Below are 18,555 nucleotides of genomic sequence, written 5' to 3'. Positions count from 1 at the left end.
CCTCGAAAGCCTGATGCAGGACAAGATCCTGCTCTCCTTTGTTTAGTTGTTCTAAAATTGGGCCATTTGTTTGGACTGTTGCCCAAGTATTTTTTACAAGTCCAGACTTCCACTCTGCCCTTGAGAGCTGCTGGTCGTCTCCCTCCCCTCAGGCTTTTGTTTATATATGTCTTTCCCTAGCCTGGCTATTGGGGGAGGGAGAAATACATGAGAAGAGCTGGAAGATGGTGATACAGATGATTGTTTGTATTGTGTGATTGACACTTGTTTGTAAATGAAAATAATCGGGTGGTCACCTTGGCCTAATGTCCAAGGTGTGTTTAACTAAAGGGCAGAACAGCTGACAATCAAAGTTCTTGTACAATAATGGAACATCAATCATTGTTTCATTCATGATTTTTTTTTGCTGCTTCAGTAGAACTAGGTCAGGATGAAATCTAATCTGCCTATCACAAAGCCAATCCTATCACAAGGTCGCTCCTTTCATCCCGGCTGGAAGGCAGGGTTACATCAGACAAGGTGAAATTGCTGAAGTCCATCTTCCACTATCCAGAGGTCGTGTTCCAGATGGGCAAGTGGTCTGATTTGCTGCCCTGCCCTCTGTTCCCTGTGGTGGCATCCTCTTCCCTTAAGCCGGGGAGCAGAATTGCAGGCTTTGCCCCTGCTAGCAGAGAATGGGATGGCTCAGGGATGTGAACGCAGCCAGGAGGCAGTTGGCCTGCTGCCTGTCTTGTGTGGTCGGTCAAAGCTGGCTGCTGTTGTGCTCTGCCAGGTGCCGGCAGACTCAGGCAGGAGCTGCTGCAGTTTTCTCAGCCCCTTGGAGCCCTCTCCAGAAGTCATGCGGTACCACCAGGGCTGCTGTCATTTAGCTGCTGTGGGTGCATTGGCTGTGGAAATGACATGGGGTAGAACAGAGGAAACAGTTCAGAAAAAGTAGTTAAATCTTCATCTTCCAAGTTCATCGACTCCCAGATTCCCTCTCAGGAGGGAACATGTTGCTATTTTTTCTAATAAGATTCTGGATGACTTCTTCCTAAAGTGTCAGAAGTAAAATGTGTTGTTGCGATGAGGACTTGCTGTGCCCAGTGTCCTCCTGAAGACAGATCTATCTAAATCAGAGACAAGAGTTCCTATAGAATTGCACCGTACATAGGGCGATACAGTCTTATGAACTGGCATTATTATTGCTGCTATGATATTTGTATGTCATGTATTACTTGCAAAATGCTGCTTATTCCTATTTTAGATAGAACACACATCAACCAAAATCTGTGTTAGTGCTTGAGGCATGCAGGCGAAGGAGAATAAACATGGGAGTAAATTGCAATCTTGTTTTCCAGACTTGGATGCACAAATAATGCTGGAATGGTTCTCTGACAAGTTTTGGGGCTGTGCCCTCTGTGTAATGCTTACATATCTTACTGGTGTGATTTCTACTTACCTTAATTCTGATTCCATGGTCCACTCCAGGAGTGATGCCTGTAAATTGTTTTGAATGTATGTCTGAGAGTGTAAGCATGAGGATCCAAGGAGAGGTCCATGGCAGTTAAGCTGTCTGACAAGCAGCTGTTGAAGAGTACCAGGCAGACATTCAGGATGCTCTTTTGCTGCTGAAGTTGGGCAGCAGATCCAGAAATGGGGAAGAGGGCTGAAACTGAGCTTGAAGACTGTAATGAGCCCAAATGCAGGAGGGAGTAAGATGGGAGTAAGATGGGAGTAAGATGGGAGTAAGATGGGAGTAAGATGGGAGTAAGATGGGAGTAAGATGGGAGTAAGATGGGAGTAAGATGGGAGTAAGATGGGAGTAAGATGGGAGTAAGATGGGAGTAAGATGGGAGTAAGATGGGAGTAAGATGGGAGTAAGATGGGAGTAAGATGGGAGTAAGATGGGAGTAAGATGGGAGTAAGATGGGAGTAAGATGGGAGTAAGATGGGAGTAAGATGGGAGTAAGATGGGAGTAAGATGGGAGTAAGATGGGAGTAAGATGGGAGTAAGATGGGAGTAAGATGGGAGTAAGATGGGAGTAAGATGGGAGTAAGATGGGAGTAAGATGGGAGTAAGATGGGAGTAAGATGGGAGTAAGATGGGAGTAAGATGGGAGTAAGATGGGAGTAAGATGGGAGTAAGATGGGAGTAAGATGGGAGTAAGATGGGAGTAAGATGGGAGTAAGATGGGAGTAAGATGGGAGTAAGATGGGAGTAAGATGGGAGTAAGATGGGAGTAAGATGGGAGTAAGATGGGAGTAAGATGGGAGTAAGATGGGAGTGGTTGGATGTTAGGAAGTACTTCTTTACCGAAAGGGTTATTAAGCATTGGAACGGGCTGCCCAGGGAGGTGGTGGAGTCACCATCGCTGGAGGTCTTTAAAAGACGTTTAGATGTAGAGCTTAGCGATATGGTTTAGTGGAGTACTTAGTGTTAGGTCGAAGGTTGGACTCGACAATCTTGAGGTCTCTTCCAACCTAGAAATCTGTGATACTGTGAAGATAGGAGTAAGATAGGAGTAAGATAGGAGTAAGATAGGAGTAAGATAGGAGTAAGATAGGAGTAAGATAGGAGTAAGATAGGAGTAAGATAGGAGTAAGATAGGAGTAAGATAGGAGTAAGATAGGAGTAAGATAGGAGTAAGATAGGAGTAAGATAGGAGTAAGATAGGAGTAAGATAGGAGTAAGATAGGAGTAAGATAGGAGTAAGATAGGAGTAAGATAGGAGTAAGATAGGAGTAAGATAGGAGTAAGATAGGAGTAAGATAGGAGTAAGATAGGAGTAAGATAGGAGTAAGATAGGAGTAAGATAGGAGTAAGATAGGAGTAAGATAGGAGTAAGATAGGAGTAAGATAGGAGTAAGATAGGAGTAAGATAGGAGTAAGATAGGAGTAAGATAGGAGTAAGATAGGAGTAAGATAGGAGTAAGATAGACTAACTTTGATATCTTTTTCTTTTTTGTAGAACTCATCCAAGGCACAAATGGCAGATGCATTCCACCTTCACTGTCCTCAAACTGAAGCAAGGAGTTTCATGTGGAAGTTAAGGTAACCTGTATTTCCTTAATTAAAACTGTGTAGTGAAATTCCTGATGATATAAATGAAAGGACGTGGGGAAGAAAATTCTATGACATGAAGAATAGGACAAATGAATCAGGTCTGAGACCTGTCCCTTTCCAAACCTCTGCACATTGCTCTTCTGCTTTGCTGGTTCTGGTGACAGTGGAATGATGCCAGCCACATGTCCGTTACATTTTCTCCCCAGCTATGCCTAACTAAGGTCCTGGCATTGGGACGTGCTTTGAATGCTGTGGAGTATCAAACCAATGGCCTTCCGCATCTTTGGTGATCAGACTAGGATGCTGTGCAGAATATCAGTCTAACTGGACAGAACTGAGCGGGATGGCTTTCAGAGAATAGTCTTTCATTTATATGAGAATTTGCTTAGCTTCTCTCTGGTAAGCTTTCGAAGCCTGCGCAAGGATGAGAGCGGTTATCAGAGTGCTGCAGTGCTTTTGTGATGACTTGCAATCGTTAGGACTTCAGTCTGTGGGAAAGGACAGACAAAGAGCTGTACTGAGTCATCCCAGAAGTGCAAGTAGTCCTAGCTTGTGTCTGGTTTGGGTCACAGCAGCTGTGTAAGGAGGAATCTGTAACACGTAGTACTTCCCTTGATGTTACCTTCCTAGCCTGTAATAGTCTGCAACTGAGGAACTCTTTGAACCGGAGATTTGTTCTTCTCTTCCCCCCTCTGAGATCAGTGACAGCTGTGGGCTCAGTAACCTCTGAAACCCAGGCTTCTATATTTAAATGCCTAAATATAGATGTGTAGAGGCCTATGAGCCCATGGGCACCATTGAAGTGGACTGGAAATTTCACATTTGCCTTTCTGGTGATTGGATCAGGCCCTATTTCAGGTAACCAGCTTGAAAAAAAAAAAAATTGGATTAAGTGGCTTCTGCAAGATGGTTGAACAAATGGGACAAATGGTTGGCAAAGCTCAGGAGTTCTGGATTCCATTCCTGTGCCCTGACTGCTGAATTAAATTTGTTCTTGCGTAGAAAGAGCTCATGCATGCAGCAGAGATGCAAAGGCATCTTAACTGCATCTTCTCGAAGTACAGTGCTGCAGTGTTATTTCTTGCGCTGTTCTTTACAGCGGTGTCTAGAGAGCAGGAGCTTGTAGGATGTTTTAGTATGACTCCTCCTGCTTGGTTAACAACACAATAGGGACAGAGCCTCCATGTTTTGTGTTGATCCAGAGAAGATTCATGATCTTCAGTCCATCTGTTCCTCCTGAAGTGTGTATATGTGTAACCAGTCGTGTAGTTTAATATCTCTATTTCAAACAAGAGCATTTACAGTGGGGGAAGCAGAGAACTGTCAGAATGTGCTGCAGCAAGAAGGAGGTATAGCTTGGAGGTTTTTTCTGTGCAGGATACAGCTCCTAAACTCATCTCAGGGAGATCAGCCAGTCTAGCAGTGCTGCAAGTATGCACCAAAATCCCTTTCCCTTTGAAGAAGGGAGAGTTAAACCATTGACTTCATTGCAGTTGGGTTAAGCCTGTAAATAGTTTGTAATACTTGCATATTATTAGTTACTCTCATGGCTAGATCTAAGCATACTTGATCTCCAGAGGAATTTGACTTTGCATACAGTCAGGCATTCCTCATTTCACATTAGTTGGATAAATGCATGTGCAAAGAAGTGTGGGTTTGTCTTAGCCCAGTTGCTTCTTCCTGAGAGGGTGACGAATGCTCTTTTAGAAACTGGGTGAAATGCAGCATTTCTGAAAAAGAAATCTATAGTTCATCTCAGAACAAACTACGGCTGTGACAGCTGAGCAGGGAACGCTCAGGCTCTGCATAGGTTGAAATCTTTTATGATGTGGGACCGTTGGCATCTGCTGTGCATGTCACAGTCAGAACATAAGGACAGCAAGTGGGCGGTTCAACAGCTGGGATGGGAATTGGGGGTGGGGGGTATGGAGCGAGCTGTCATCTGATGGCTCAGAGCAAAGGGAACAATAGGGTTTGGAATACTGTCTGTAACTTAGCATGACTTGCTTCACAGTATATTGAGCTTATTTCAACACCATCTCTCATTTTTTCTTCGCCTCCTATTCCCCAGTACAGTTGCACACTTTGCTTACTCCTGCCCTTCCACAGTCATGCATACAAACTTCCCTGTGGATTTGTCATCAAGAAAAGCTATCAGCAGGTGCACTTGGCACATCACGTGCAAATGAGCGTGCTACGATGCTAGTGCAGGAGTAGCAGCCAAAAGGTGAGAAGCTGGATTCTAACAGAGGGACTATGCCAAGGCCTGGGGTACCTTGTGTATCCCTCAGTCTTCATGGGGAGCGATCACAAGGCTCAGCGCTGGGTGGTCCAGCGTGGTCCTGAAGTTGGAGGTGGTTCAATACACTGGAAAAGTTGTCCTGCTGTGACTTGACAGGAGAATGGCTTGGATAAGCACACTTGAGATTTTCTTAGAAATGCTGTTAATGCTTGCAGTTGGGTTTTATCGCTCATTAAGCTGTTAGCCTGTTTTGATCTTTATTTCAACAAGGCCAGCTTGCTATATCTTTATTATACGAGTGTCAATGTGTATATAGTCTGTGTTCCTCTTCTAAGAAATGAGTGAGTTGCATCTTGTCTGGGTGATATCTCTGGGCAAATTCCATGCAGAAGGCATTGGGCAGCCACACCCAGGGTCAGAATCTTCTCAAAAATCACCAGGAGTGGGTTCTTCCAGGGGTGTATGCGTGCAAATGTAACACATGAAGCTAGCCATCTTTATTCGCAGTTTCCAGGTACAAAGACTTACTGGTGTGGGTGGAAAATCAGACTAAAAATAGACTTACCTTACCTGACCTTGCAATTAAGCTTGATATCTAAGAATCCGTGGGAATGATCCCTGGGTCTGAATTTATTGCCTGTTGTGAGCTGAGCTGTTTCCCTGTCTGAGGGTAGTACTGCATTGTTCTCTTAAGGGCTGCATGAGTCACGTCTTACGTGGGCTGTTTTATCACTCTAATTAGTCTACAGATTGAAAAAAGGAAAAGTGTACACAAAAGGACAAAGGCAAAACATATTAGTGGCCCTTGTAAACTTATGAGGCACTCCATATGATCTTCTGGTTGAGAAATAAAACACTCCGAACTCCTTTCATCTAGGCTACAACGCTGAAATGTCTCTTCCATATGTCAGTGGTATAATCTACATAATGAACAAAGCTTCGCAGATGGGCTGGCTGATGCAATGGACATTCTTTTCATAAGTTGCCCTCACTTTTATCATTTTTCTTTGGTTTCCCACAAGATGGGCTGAATATTGACAATTACTGAGCTATTACTTCCTAAGTTGCATAACTTATAAAACTGCTGCAATTCAGTGAGGTGAAATTTTGTTCCAGAATAATCAGTGGCACAAAATAGCCAGAGGAAAAGAAGGTAGAAATTAAAAAGAGGGGGAAGAAGAAAAAACACTTCAGAATGAGTGTCTTTAGTAAATAAATCCACCCCGATTTTATGCTTTCTTTTTTAACCAATGTCATTAAGTTAATGTTTTTTTCTCCCTACGGTTTATGCAATGATACAGATCTTCTGACTGCCTTGGAACTTCTTTGTGTCCTTGGCTTCTGAAGTTTTTAGAACTTGTTTTAGTTTTTATTACAAATGCTTTTTTTAAACTAAAGGCCTTTTAGGAATGCAGGAAAATATTTGTTTTGAAGTCCTGCTTTCACCTTCATTGCTTTCCTTGGCCAAAGATCACCACTTATTCAAATTCACAAAGTTCTAGGACTTCAGCTTTTATTTCCGCAAGCCTCCTTGGTAGGTTGGAGATCAAATCCCTTCTGGTTCCTCTCTTAGTCTTTCTCCAAAGATGGTTGGTGGTGACGTGGTTTTAAACTCAGGCTCAGTCTAGCCTCCCGGTTATTGCTGGATCAGAGAAGGTAGAGTCAGAAGCTGAATTTACTATGACCATGTGTCCAGGACTTGGATGAGCTTTGTGGAAAACAAAAGTCTCGTTTGTATGAAAGAGGGCATTTTCTTTTGCTGTGTTACGAGGATGCATCATCCCAGCCAAGAACCTGGAAGACATTAAGGTAGATGTGATTGTCACAAACATTGAGCTTGTCATTTCTGTAAGGGACCAGCTGAGCTTGCAGAGCATGAGGTGGAACTGCAACCCACGAGTAGGTATGAAGGTGACATTTTGGTTATCCAGGAACAACAGTAAAGTGCAAGAGTTCTCACTTCTCATTGGCTATGTGTATGGGGAGAATATAAAACTTTATGTAGCGGTGGCTTCCAATAAAAGGAAAGATATCTCATTCTTGGAGTGAAACTCAGACACTCGCCAGTCCAAAGAGTTTGCCTAAGGCCTCCCCAAACTCAGTCTCCTCTTGTCTTTCATAGTTGCCTGGTTGCTGGTTCTCCAGCATTTATTCCGTCTCTCTGAGTACGTGTGCCACCCAGCTGAAGGTGTGACTGCTCTACCTCATGTACCCGTACCAATAACCAAGTAACCGCACTGGCAGAGGTTTAGGTGCCAAATATCTTCCCAATGTCTCAGGCAAACATGCTGAACCTCCCACTGCTGTCAGACATACTTTTACGCTGACTACCTTGGAGATGTCTAAAATAGTGACATTAGTAAAAAGAGTGGCATTAGTGCCGTGAATTGTACTGTAAATGCATCTTCAGAAGTTCCTGCAGCTAGGATCAGAGCTGCACTGCTTCCAGTAACGGGAAAGTATGCAGAAAGTGTACTCGCTTCTCCAGAGATTATAAATATCCTTGTATATTTTTTTCTTGATTTAAAAGAAATGCCAGTGCCTCAGCTTTATGCTGAAGCCATCCATAAGGGTTTCTGTTCTATCTCTTGCTAGATTCTTTTCAGGTGTTGTGTTAGATAACATCTCCCCTCCTATCCACCTCTCTGGGACCATCGCCTCTGAGTGCCTCTCTCACTATTTTAGGCATATTGTCCTGATGCTTCTTTGGTGCAGAGCGTGGAGTCTGTTTTTACAGGCTGACTGAAACAACTGGCCCAGGGACTCACGGGTAGCTGTGGGTTGAGCGAGGAGCTGAGCCCAGGTCTCTTGAATCCCAGTGAAGTGCGCTGACCATAGTTGTTTCCTTCTCACTTCTAGCAAGAACTTAATTTCCTTTCAGGAGAACAACATTCTGCTGAAACAGTAGCTCAAACCCAGCTTTTAAAAGCCTGGGTGCCAGAAGTGAGAGGCACCCACTTACGTTGTCATATTAAGGAGAATAATTCAGAAATGCTGTCTGTCCTCAGCTTTCAGAGTTGTGCTTACCCATTCTCTCTGCAAACCAGGCCCTCTGTTTTGAAGTCTAGTAGATGTGTTGTGCCTTTACAGCTCATGGGGATTTGCAAATTTGGAGCCAGACTGAGGTCTGTAAGGGCTCTTCCTGAACTTAGACAAAATGTTATTGTCAAATTTAATCACATGTTTCATACAGTATCTGTGCTTTTGACCTGTTTGAGATTTCCATGTGGAAGGGAAGAGAAGGGAGGTTCTCCTGGACCCACCTCAGATAATCCATGGCTGGGGGGGGAAATGAGCTCCTGATTTATTTTTGGTTCTGTAACATGATGCAACTGCTGTGCATGGAAAATAAGGCTGCATGTGTAGACTGAATGATTCCCAGTGAATATCTATCTGTACAGTACTGTCCTTTTTTTGCTTGCTCACCACTAGTACACCAACCATAATTTCCTGTAATATGTTTCAATTCCAGGTTAGCAACTGGTTTAACAGCCATGAGTCTTTGGGCTTTTTTCACCTTTCTGGGCTTACTGAATACCAAATAATAAAATCAATACCTAGATTATATCAATTACCTGAAATTAGTGAGAGAATACACACAATATTGTTGTTGTCTCCCTGGATGGAGGAGTGTGTAAGCATTTCCAAAGCAAACACAACAGTAAACTTTGCTTTCCATGGCAGCTTGTGCCAGTAAAATCTGATTTTTTTGTGCCAGTAAAATCTGATTTTTTTCAAAGCTCATGGCAAGCTAATGCAAGAGGTGTGAGTGTGGAAGGGATAAATCTATAGAAATATTCAAACAATATTATCTCTGTTCAGCTCTCCTGGATTTCTGCATTTCTCTTGATTAGGATGATATCTGAATATCTGATCTAGATGCCCATTGTAGCCTGGCTTTACACTTGTGTGCTTTCATGGAGGCAGCTGACCAGGGCAGGTTGTACTGACACAGGGTTACCCCCCTTACTGCCACGTTTCCAGTTTTAGTGCAGTGTCCTGGGCATGCAGAATGGAGGGAGTGCTCCCCATGGCCCCAGCACTGCTGAGGTTGGCAGGGACCTCTGAAGGTCTCCTACTGCAGGTTGTTCAGGGCTGCATTGAATATCTCCGTGGATGGAGACTCCACAACCTCTCTGTAAAACTTGTTCCAGTGTTTGATCATCCTCACGGTAAAACAATTCTGTTTCTTATGGTTAAATGGAGTTTCCTGTCTTCTAATGTGTCCCTTGACCCTTCTCCTTTCTCGGGATACCACTGAAGAGAGTCTGACTATCCTCCGGACTCCATCTACCCATGAAGGATGTGCTCCTACACGTGTTCTGGGTTCCCGTAGTTATGCAGTTTCCTGAGTGCTTCAACATTCATTTAAAAATAGGGGTTTTAGCTTTCTCAACCGGGGGATCGTTTCAAATTTTTCATTGTAAAGGCACAGGAACCAGAAGGATGATGAGGTTTAGATCAAAGTGACTTCCAGACTTGTCCTCTCCCCTGCAGAACATGCTGCCTCCCACACTGACAGCTCTCCTCTGCGCAGAGATGCACACCTATGGCACCGTGTCATTATCACACCATAATATTAAGCAAATGGTTTTTGTTCTACTTGCCCATGTGTACCAAATCCTCAGCATGATGGAATGTCACATGCTGCAGGAGAGAAAAAGGTGCATTTGCTTTTGTAGCTCATGCTGAGACACTGGTTTCATCTACCCCCTTCCTTTTTGTCTTTACGTCCTATGCATTATTATAACTCTGCTAGGGACAGAAAAATATTGGCTTTCCTGGTTGGTTAGTGCAGTGGCAACTAAGAAAAATAATAAAAAATAATCCTAATTAAGGAGTTATCCTCATGATTTGTGGTTTTGTATACTGGAAAGCAGGCCAAGGCTGTCTGATTTCATTTCTGTAAAAGAATGTAACTCCAGTTCCTTGCCAGTTTATACCATTCCCCATGCCGGGCAGTAGATAATTTCTCATGGTCCCAAAGCTTTCAACAATACTCCATTATGTTTCATGACTCATAAATGGGCTGGTGCCCATGGAAAGCCATGTGTCTCAGTGCAGGCAGCACAGCTCCCCACAGTATGTTTGAACTGATTTCATAGCCTCCAGACCTAGCATGGTTTATTATTTTCATGACTCGCTCCCTGTTCTCATTGTTGCTAAGACCATATTGCATCAGTAGCAGGAATAATATTAAAGGCTCTGATGCGTTTCGATACGAAACTAAAAGCACAATATGCGGAGCTTCAAATGAATGCAGAAGAAACAAGATCAAACAAAAGACTGAACTAAAGTTCAGACCTAATAGCTCTTTGAGATAAGCAGCTCGTATAAACTGCAGAGGCGGCTGACAGATAAGACGATATTATCAGGACCGATAGAGCTGCGGTGATTATTGCTGGATTACCTGTGTACTCAGGGCTCCGCGCTGATGGATGGAGCACACATCCTCTGTTAGACTGGAATAAAGCTGAAGGATTAGAAAGATATCATGCATAGTCTTGCGTCTGCTCCTGCAACCTTTATTCGAAGGAGCTGAATCAATGAAGGCAACTGTTGCTTGCCTAATTATTATTACTTGCTACTTTCAGCCTGTTCTGTGCTGTGCAAGCGCGTGTGAAGCCAGGGTCCATACCTTTATACCCGAGTAAAGGTTGGGAGATTATGGTGGTGTGTTTACAGCCTGATTCTGCTTTTATTAATGTCTGTGGATAAACTGCTGGTTGGCTTTTTTCCTCCGTATTTTTTAATCCTGTTGTGCTTTCCTGGGGTTTTGATTCTGTTGGCGTGGTCTCGGGAGCCCCGTGATATGGGGAGGGCTGTTCGGGGGGGGGGGGGGGGGGGGGGGGGGGGGGGGCAATTCGGAGCAGAAGCCAAAAGCCAAAAGCAGCTCAGTTGAGGAGGGCTGAATGGAGCAGTTCTGTCTGCCGTCGTGGAGGCGTTTTGTAATACTCGGCTAACTTAGTGAAACTGCTGCCAGGTACTGTCGCAAGCATCTGACTGTGGAAATAGCTGCTTGAGTAACAAGAACAATAGAATCTGGAGGAAAAAAGCAACAAAAAAAGATTTATAGTATTTCTATCTGGTTTTGGTGTTTTTTGTTTGTTTTTAGCAAACGAGTTAGTATTGCTCTATGTAGTTAGACTCATTTTCATATACTTATACTCCAGTATAAGGCAAGGTTTAGGCTATAAGTAGTACAAATTGAAGGCTTTTTTTAAAAAAAATCCTTTTCCTTCTTGTTTTTTGTCTCTGTCTCTAATAGAAGCATTTACTAATCTTTAAAAAATTGATTTTAAAAAAGCCTCAATTTAGCTTTGGAAGAGCATGAATAAAGTATTTTAAATGCATGTTCTCATTGAACTTGCTCTTAGCAAATGGGAAATTATGTAACTATTCCATTTTTTTCTGATTTAGCCAGTTATCAAGTTTTAACGTACATATTTATTTGAGAGGGCTGAATATATTTGGTCTAGTGAAAGAAAAGTATGTTCTATAAACAGATCTGTTCCTTCAGCAGAGCTTCATCTGTTTAGCTATTTTTTTGGAAGGAGCTACAGCAGTAACATTGGAAATGTGCTTGGTTTCTTGAAACAATCACTGGGCATTTGTACAGAAAACAGAGGCAAGTCAGGAAGCTTTAAGAAGCAAAGCATGTGTGGATCTGTTGTGATGCTTAATGATTCATTTAGTGCTCTGTGGTTAATGATTATAATGACTATATGTGGTAATCCCGCTACCACCCTCGCCTCCCCTTTTCTCTCTCACCCTTTCCCCCCCCCCGAAATAGGCAAGCAGATAAAAATCCTGCAGCGTGCAGCGTCGAGGATGGGGTTACGCCGAGTGGCTGGCAGCAGGTGTGGCGCTGGAAGGGTTTGTGCCATTAGCACCCTCAGCAAGACTCAGCATCAATTTAGGAGCTGAGGCTTCCCGCAGCCTGGCCCACGCTTGTGGCTCCCGTTGGCTTTCTGCAAGCTGCAACAGGGAAAATTCCCTGCTGGGGACCGGGCTTGATGGCTGCAAACTACAGAGGATGCAGTCCCTAACTGTAATTAAAAGGGCCTTCCTATTAGTTCATGCAGTTGGAGCCGAAGGACCTGGCTTGGTTCTCTGATGCTGAGGGAGGCAGGAGCAGTAATTAATTAGCTAGATGAACTTTCCCATTGTGCAGAGTCTGGTCCCATGACCCTAGACGGGTTTCGTAGCAGAGCTGAGGGAAGATTTGTTTATTAAAGCTTAAGGCAAAGGTACGGATAGATAGGTAAACGTTTGGGAAACAACCTAAAATCCTCGTGGAGTGTAGCAGCCTGGGGAACTGTTTACCCAGCTTTCATGAAGAATGCCCTCCTTCCATCCCACCTCTGACCAACTCCAGACTAGCCACCTGCCTAGACTTGCTCCTTGGGGATTTTTCTCTCGGTTCAAATGCAAATGCTGTGCCGATAGCTTGCTCAGGAGGTTGGCAGCTGCTTTACCCAGGGTGCAGTTTCGTGAACGTTTTCCCCAGCAGCAGAGGCAATTTAAAAGCTTTGCCCCACCTTTGGCCACTTGCTGCTGGCTCTAAACCGCATGCTTCATTGCCCCCTCAGCTGTGCTGAGATAGCTCTTTGTGGAGACATGAGATGAACCGAAATTAAAAATAAAAGACCACCAAAAACCACAAAACCAAATCACCCTGCTATCCAAAAGAACTGCCTGACCCAGTTTAGCTCAGCCCCACCACCAGTTGCATCAGCATGACCAAGCAGGAGGTAAATTGAGGTGCAGGGGTGGGAACAGGAAACCTGGGTCAGGAGGAAAGTGAGAACTTCTCAAACTCCATTTCTTCCTGGAGAAAATGGTTGTGTAATTACTGGCTGTGGCTGTACCGTACCAGATTGGTGCATCCAGAGGAGCTAAACTGATTGTAGGACAGGGATGGGAACACAGTTGTCTTCGCGTTGAGCACAAGATGCAGGATTCACACCAGCTTTGCAGAGCTTTGCAGTTTTCTTTCAGCTTTATGCTGGTGGCAAGAGGACGGGGGAATACTTGAACCAGCATACAGCTAGCGTGGTGCAGGCAGGTGATATTTGATCTGGCATAAAGCCTGCTGGTACAAAGTTAACATGTTGAAATGTTTTGAACAAATTTGAGCCAACACAGCTCATAGCCATTCAACGTTTTGCCCATGTGGCTGTGGTGCTTTTGGTCAGGCAACAAAGCAGATTCAGTGTGTTATCAAACCATGGCCTGGAGGTCTCGCTTCTCTTCCCACAGCCCAGCTCTTTGCGGGAAGCTGCTGAGCTCCTGAACAAGATATTTCTTCCCTACCTTTGTGTTCCCCACGAGCATGCTTTGTTTGAAGTCGGTGCTATTCCATGCCTCTCTGTCATCAAAATCTGAATTAAGAGTGCGGACGCTCTGGTACACCCCGCTCAGCTTCCAGCAGAGATCCCACGAGACCTTCAGACACTTAACTGAAGTAGCAAGCAGACTGACAAACAAGGTACTTGTCTCTGGATACAAGCTCCGAGGACAGATTTGTCCTGTTTTGTGCTGTCAGAGTTTGGGATTCCTAGGTCACAGAGGGAAGGGGAAAAGCAAGCTGTCTCCCCAGAAGCTGAGGAAGGTGAGAGATGCAGCTGCTTCTGTCCCTGTGGTAAAGTTCAGAGAGAGCAGGTAGGCTGAAAATGGGAGTATTTGCTGCAAGTGATGCAGAGTTAATGCTCTTGACAGGTAGATTGTGCCGAAGTGGTTTATTCGTTTATCCAGAACACAGGCTTTGCATCCTCTTTGAAAAGTGTTCAGGAAAGTCTGGTTGCTTCTGATACTCCACACGAGGCTGTAGTTCCTGGCCTAGCTCTGAGCTGGCAGATGTGAATGAAACTACTTCTTGGCAGGAAAGGGGGGCTTTGTTCTGATGTCCATCAGGACCAGAGCCTCTCCCGTGAGGCTGCTGCTGAGGAGATGTAGAGCCGAGGGTGGCCAGACAGTGGCTGTTAGAGCAATTACTGCCATGGATCAGATTTGTTCACGTAATGAGTTAATGCCTAAATAAAATTAGACAGAACCTAGTTAAAATTGCGTGCTGTGTCTGAGAAGTGATATAAGCCGATGCCTTCAGATCCTCATTGAAAACTGACTTCTGTCTGCAGAGGCTATAGAAATGTGAAGTGCTGGCTGCCTATGAGTTACTGGGTTATTGAATAAATGTCAAACCCAGTGAAAATGCAGGCCCAGACATTCAAACGGTCTGGGCTGCACAACTGGCAGAATTATTTCTGAGCACGTAATGAGAAGATATGTGCAAAAAGTTAATTAGGTGCATTTTCCTGAACATTACCTGGTATATACCCATAGTCCCAGTGCTTGAATAGGCAAGTCTAATGTGTGAGTGTGAGCATCGGGCCTGGCAAAGCATCTTTATGATGATATTTGGACATGCAAGTCAACACACAATTTCTTTTGTTTCCCTTTTCCTCTACTTTTTCATGATTAGCTAAACATACCTAGAGGATGCTTTGTTTCCCTATGGCTCCCTTCACCTCATTCAAACAAACTTAATATGCGTTTCTGGACAGCAACCAAGTTTATATTTGTGCCAGCACCCCAAGCTTGTGCTGACTTGTTCCGTTGTGGCAATAACTGCTAATGAGTGCAAATGTGTTCCTGGAAAACCCTTGACGCTGGAGAGGCATCTCTGACTGGAATGATGCTCCTGGCTATGAAATAGCTGAACACCTGTTCCTTGCTCAGTGCAAAAAAAAATACAAGAGACCCTCAGGAGCTCTGCTCCCTTTTTAATTTTCAAGTGCCCCCTGACTGCAAGGCCTGCTGTTGAATCTCAGGTTTTTTTCTTAATTGCCACATTCCTTTATCAGCTCAGCAACAATCCCTGCTCTTCTGTTCTCGCATGCAAAGGGTCGTCACGATGCAACAGATGGAGCCGAGGGTTGACCACCAAGAAACAATTCCTGTGAAACCCAGAAGGCGGTGGGAGGAGGAGTGATATTTGGAAGGCTGTTTGGCTCGGTTCCAGGGCTGACCTGTAGTTGTGTGAGTCCTGCCTGAGCAAAACTGAGAGTTGGGCTATATTTATTGCTTAAGCATATTTATTACTTGCTTGTGGTAGGTTTTCTTTTTTTCCCCCCCAAAGTTTTTCATCACCGATGGTGCTGTGCTAATAAATGTATTCATGTAGAGAGACTGGATGTCATTGTTGTTCTATCAAGTCTCACAGTTCTTTCTTTGAATAATTTTCTTCCTTGTCTTGGCTAATGTACCAACCTGACCAAGTCATTTAAAACCTGATTTAAAGCAATGTGGTTTTGCTTCATTCCTTTCCCCATAGCTATGTTGAAATATCAAATCACCATAAGCCAATATTGGCTGACTGAAGAGTGCACTCAGGATGGGTTCAGCTTGTAATAGTTTTCCCCAGGTACTATTGATGTTAAGGGGGACAAAATCAATCTAGGAGTCCACTCAGAGGCACCGACTGCTGTAGTTCAACCCATTAGGCTTTTGTTGTGGCAAAACAATTAGAGCTCAGCCCTTTCACCGTCTTCCTCCAATAATGAGAAAAGCAGTAGGGAGATGTTTCAGAAAACCAAAGATGCCCCAGCCTGTTGAAGAGTCTTGTGTGTAGTGCTGGGCTCAGCGTGGCCTGCTGGGAGTAGCGGTGGCTGACGGACGCACATCTTCTGTCACCTCAGAAACTGGGTAGAGGAGCTCATTAGAAATGGCTTGCGGATTACCTGCGACAGAGGATTTGGGTCAGATGTGCCCTCTCTCGGGCAGTGTTCCCAGGTTGAATATCTGCTCTGTGTTATTGCCCAAGGCTTTCCTCCAACCCGTGTTCCTGCTCCATTGCCATGGTGATGAGGCTGCAGAGGACTGGGGAGGGGCAGACGTGGTCCTGCCAACTAACCTGTTCCTCACCACAGCATTCAGCTGCCACCGTCAGGTGTAAAGCCCCATCTCTTCTGCTGAGGCAATGGGGGTCTGTTCCGCTTTTTGGGAGCTGGATCGGGAGAGGATGAGAATGGATATAGGAAAATAAATACCCCTGAATAGCTTTATTATTGTCTTTAAAAGACAAACAAAACTCACCAAAGCAACAGAACCCAAACCCAAGGAATCAGGCTGTCAGCTAGTACAAACCGGGCTTGTTCTTAACAGCCGAGGAGCTGGCCTGTCTGCATATAATTCACAGTTGGCTCTTCTTTTCTGCGTTTATTTTGCCATCTCTGTGGTGACTTTTTTTAAACAGTATACAAGTCGCATCACCTTCAGCTTCGAAGGTTTTATGGACACAACATAATGGACTTCCATCCCCCCCTGAACCTTGAAGGCCCTTATCTCTAGATTCCTTTGGCAGCTATGGTCCATCTCAGGGATCCGTAACTCCTCCAGGGCTGGGAACAAACAGTTCTTGACTGTTTTCAAAGCCTATTTGTACCAGGCACTTCATCATTTTGACTTTATGATACATTTGTTCACAGAAATATATAGAACCATTTTAACAGCTTCAAGCTGTTCTAGGTTGACCTACCCTAGCAGGTACTGGCAAAATCTGAACCTATTGCTTCATTAGCTGTTGTTCATGAGACCTGGATGGGACAGAGGAGTGGAAATGAAAAATAAATTCTCCTTTCTTGGGTACTGATGTGACTTAGAGTATGGAGAAATCTTAATTGATGGGTTACACAAGAAGAATTTAAGGTGTCTCAGCCCAATTTCTAGGGAGCTGAAGGTTTTTATCAAATAGCTGCCTTTACCTTTTTCAGCTGCGTGGAGGGATATATAGATTTTTTTTCTCCCTATTCTGTCTTCATTTGCCAGAAACAGTTGATCAGAATAATATTAAAAAAAAAAAAAAAGAACAGCTGTTTCCAGTGATTAGTAATGGGGTGGAAGGGAGGCAACAGTTCAGGACATTTTCCAAGCCTGGAAAAGGTGCATTTATTTATTTATGATCTCTCTATTGTCAGAAAAACGTGTTTACAAATGCATGGGAGTGGGTGGGCTGAGGCTGGCCCCACTGGCCCTGTCATAGCAAGGACTGGCCTCTGCTACGGGTGGTTGGTGACAGGGACCCAAGTGACAGCCCTGCATGCCCTGGTTTGCAGCCATGTAACTCAGGAGGAGAATAGGTTATTTATATAGGGCTCCTCGTTTCTAATTAGGGAGGTCTTATACTTCTCGGACTTCAAAGCTGAGGTCTGCTTTTGGACAGGGTCCGCACTGAAACTTTCAGTCCAGGTTTCTGTCAGCCAATATTCCTGTATGAACTTAGCAAATAGGCCATAATTTCTGTGTGAAACTAGATTGATGCAGCTACGTCTGAAGGAGATTTTGAGAGTGAGCCTTGAGCACAAGCAGTCAATATTTGTACACTACATAATTAAACTGTTCTCAGGAGAAGAATTATCTAATAGCTAACACACTACAGCTTGGAAGTGGGAAGTCAAATACTTTTTGCCTACTGTTACCTTAGTTACTCTGTCTATACATTAGGGATAATTTGAGAAACCCCTACAACAGACCTGTGGAGTTGTTCAAGTGTTAATAAATGTTTGCAGAGCTCTTTAAAGTTTTGATTAAAGTGATTATGAAAATGTGAAGTGTTAAAATCTATTTCTAGACTTGGCTGCTGTGAAAAGGACTCAAATAGAAGAAGCTGAATCTTGTGCTGAGAAACTACTGAAAGCAGAATTTAAAAGAGAATGGTTATATGTTAAACTGTAACCACGAGAGATTTTATATATTTAAAGAAAGGCAGATCCTGTGATATTGACACAATATGTCAGGCTTTTTTTCCAGTCTGCCAAGCCAAACTACCCAATTTTCTGGCAGGGATTCTGAGAAATTTACTCTTATCTTCTATTTAAAATTCACTCAATTAGTATTATCCATAGTGGACCATCAGAAGCACAGACATAGATATCTCCCATAGCAGCTATTCAAAAGTGACATTCATGGGGAAAGGGAGTTCACAAACAGAAGACGTCATTCCAGAATTAGAGTTGAAACACCCCTTCACCTGCCCTGTGTGTGTCTTGTTGTTGTTGATTTTGTTTGCTTGATTTGTTTTTGTTTGCTTTTCTCTTCTCTAAATTACAAGCCAGGCAGTGACTGTCTACCTCCTTGTAGCTGTATAGTGCCCAAAGAGCCCCATTCTTGGCCTTTTGACAGTGCTGTTTTAAAAACATTTCATAATAATAAAGCTTCCAGTGTTAATGGTAAGGCAAGAAGACTTGACTTTTCTCAACTATAGCTG

The 18,555-nt window shown here is 43.8% G+C and overlaps 1 long non-coding RNA gene across 1 annotated transcript in view; it reads left to right on the top strand.

Annotated features, from left to right (window-relative positions):
- LOC308177664 overlaps positions 1-16,628 on the top strand; it is a 32,660-nt gene extending 16,032 nt beyond the window's left edge. The window contains exons 2-3 of the long non-coding RNA XR_013939292.1: positions 2,952-3,034; positions 15,195-16,628. This is a non-coding gene — a long non-coding RNA (uncharacterized lncRNA). The remainder of the gene's footprint in view (positions 1-2,951; positions 3,035-15,194) is intronic.
- Positions 16,629-18,555: the final 1,927 nt, after the last annotated feature.

Source organism: Anser brachyrhynchus, assembly GCF_964034855.1.
Source record: "Anser brachyrhynchus genome assembly, chromosome: 14".
In the NCBI taxonomy this organism is placed as follows: domain Eukaryota; kingdom Metazoa; phylum Chordata; class Aves; order Anseriformes; family Anatidae; genus Anser; species Anser brachyrhynchus.
Note: the sequence above shows the minus strand (reverse complement) of the source record. Positions and strands in the feature narration are given on the sequence as shown.